The sequence below is a fragment of the Triticum aestivum genome, chromosome 3D, assembly GCF_018294505.1.
Source record: "Triticum aestivum cultivar Chinese Spring chromosome 3D, IWGSC CS RefSeq v2.1, whole genome shotgun sequence".
Classification (NCBI taxonomy): Eukaryota; Viridiplantae; Streptophyta; class Magnoliopsida; order Poales; family Poaceae; genus Triticum; species Triticum aestivum.
Genome location: NC_057802.1, coordinates 94,849,792 through 94,852,606, shown reverse-complemented (window position 1 = coordinate 94,852,606; position 2,815 = coordinate 94,849,792). Strand labels below are relative to the sequence as shown.

Sequence of the window (2,815 nt, the reverse complement as noted above, 5' to 3'; positions counted from 1 at the left end):
TCTCTCCCTCGCTCTCCATCCTGATGTCCTCCTCCAACTGCTAGAAATACTTGGGGTTCTAGCCCTTTTCTATGATAATTTAGGTTGAGGAATCTTCCCCAATTTGATGTTTTTTTTAAATCACAACTACCTCGATGACTACAAGTACTAGACCGAACAGAAGGTGCTCCTCCGTCATCACCCCTTCCTCAACGGAACCACGCAAACCTAGTTCTAATAGATAGCCGGGAACTTGTCTAACTACGACCCCAAAGAAAGTCACACTAGAGCTACAAACGCGCCAACAAAAACGAGGATCGGCCGAATCTATACGAATCCGTCCAAGACAAATGTTGATTGGATATCGAATACCAGCACCGACCTGATCTAAGAAGATCCATCGAAACACACCTCCACATACCCTTCAACGGAGCTAGGCGCAACATCGAAGCGGAGATAGGTCAAAGAAGACATTATTCTAACAATGAATGCCACCGCCGCCTCGTCGCACCAACCAAGACACACAAACTTCCATGTGGTGGCGGTGGAGGTTGTCCTGCGAGATGCACTCTCCTCCCATTGCGGTGGTCAGCTCGTTTGAGAAGCTCCGGACTTGGATTTGTGGCCTAGGGTTGGGAGAAATCCTTGCTTTGCGAGGTCCGAGGTTGACAACGGCGACGCCAGCGGGCGTCATCCCCTCCCTGGAGGCGTTGTCTTGGCCCAGATTCGACTCCCTCCCTAGTGCTCGGGGGAAACCCTTGGTCCGACCTCCGGACCGAGGCGTCATGGCATCGTTTCCTCCTTGGAGGCATCGTCTTGTTGCTCGAGGATTCCGGACGGCTCAACAATTGCTCTGGGCGTGGGCCTCCGGGGCGCAATGTACATCGTCGCTGGCGCTCCCTCGACGCCGCCCACTCTAGGCCAGCCCAAGCATTTCCATCCACCGGACTACTTTCTCTTGGCGCAAATGGGTGTGGATACGTTGGTTTGTGTTGTCCACGGGTGTTGGTCATGTTGTAGAGGTCTTTGGCGTCGGTTGTGACGCGGCTTGGTAGCTCTGTGATTTGCCTCATTGTCATTGGAATGGGTTGATTTAGATGATGCATGTATCATAGTACAGATAGGTGTGTGGCTGCTAATTCTTATGATTAGAGTTGTAATGGCAGAAAGTCATTGTACCCGACTTCTTTGTCGCTTCTTCTCTAATGCAATGATATGCATGCGCGTATTCTACATATATTCTAGAAAGGACGTGTCACTCCTGCCGGCGGGGCTCCGTCGCACCTCTTAACCCCCAAGCGCCACAACAGGCTAGCTTACAACCTTCGTCGGAACTCATGTAATAAGTACGTCATCCGTTTTTATTTACTCCGCACATTAACTTTGACTGAAGTCAAATTTTATAAAATTTGATTAAATTTATAGAAAACAACATGAACATTTACAGTAACAAATTTATATGATGTGAACATGTATGCAACGACAAATCTAATGATATACTCCCTCCGTTTCTAAATATAAGTTTTTTTAGAGATTCTAATATAAACTATATACGGAGAAAAATAAATAAATCTATACTTTAAAGCATGTCTATATAGATCCGTATGTAGGAGTGAGGCCTATATTAAAATCTTTAAAAAGTCTTATATTTAGAAACAGAGGGAGTATACTTGGCAGTAATATTTTCTTTCTACAAATTTGTTGAAAGTATATAAAGTTTAACTTTAAACAAACTTAACATGCAGAGAAAATAAAAGGAGGGAGTAAGTCACGTGTTTATCCGCGTACCTTCGCGTGCTTATCGCAGGCTCCGCTACTCGCTGGGTTGCTCTCGCCGTATGGCTGCCGCCGGCGTCGTCCGCGCGCACTTACGATCTACGATGTCCCGCTACTTGCTGGGTCGCTCTCGCCGTTTGGCTGCCGCCGGCTAATATACTAGCAGAGTTATGTACATACACGTCGACCGATTTTATCAATATATACCATAATACGTACTCCACGTCCACCTGTAAAAAAGTAGCTACGGCCGGTACGTGCTCGATCATGTCGACGGGCACGAGCGACGGCGAGACGGAGACGGCGACGTCGCGAGATCGGGGCTGGTCCTCTCTCCCGACGGACCTGCTCATCGAGATACTGCGGCGGCTCCGCTGGTCCAGCCACCCCAGCTTCGCGCTGGCGTGCAGCCGTTGGCGCTCCGCCGTCTCGCCCTTCTACCCGGCGTCCGTCACGCCTCTCCTGCTCAACGCCGCCAGCGCCGGCTCCACCAACGCGCGCTTCTACAGCCCCTACTTCGACAAGAGCTTCGAGCTCGCCGCCACGCTGGACGCGCCGGGCGCCAAGATCTGCGGCGCCGCTGCACGGCGACTGACGCTGGCACTGCCGCACCTCGTCCGCACCGTCGACCTCGGGACGGGCGTCGCCCACGACATGCCGCCGGTCGATGAAGTCGGGTTCGATTTCGTCGTCTACGACGGCGGCAACGGTGCAGGCAGGATGGTCGGTGTCAGCGCGGTCATGTTTCTGCGGCTCCGGGCCACGCTCTCCGTCGGAAACGGCGATGGCGGGTGGACGGACTGGGACTTCACCCCGGACGAGTTCGGACCGGCGTTCGTGCCGTCGCCGAGCTGTAACCCGGTCTTCCACGGTGGCTTGCTCTACCTCCTGGGACAGGACGGGAGGCTGGCGGTGTACGACCAGCGCACGCACGACCAAGGGTTTGAGATACTGGAGAAGCCCCGGAGCTTTGGGTTCGAATGCGAGGACAGCTACCTCGTCGAGTCCGACCGAGACGAGCTCATGGCCGTCCTGGTCGGCCTCCGTGGGCCGCCGGTCA

The 2,815-nt window shown here is 52.9% G+C and overlaps 1 protein-coding gene across 1 annotated transcript in view; it reads right to left on the bottom strand.

Moving 5' to 3' along the window:
- LOC123076178 (F-box/kelch-repeat protein At1g57790-like) overlaps nucleotides 1–1,868 on the bottom strand; it is a 3,698-nt gene extending 1,830 nt beyond the window's left edge. The window contains exon 1 of the mRNA XM_044498563.1: nucleotides 1,768–1,868. The gene's annotated coding sequence lies outside the window, so the exon portion shown is untranslated. The remainder of the gene's footprint in view (nucleotides 1–1,767) is intronic.
- Between the last annotated feature and the right edge of the window lie 947 nt (nucleotides 1,869–2,815).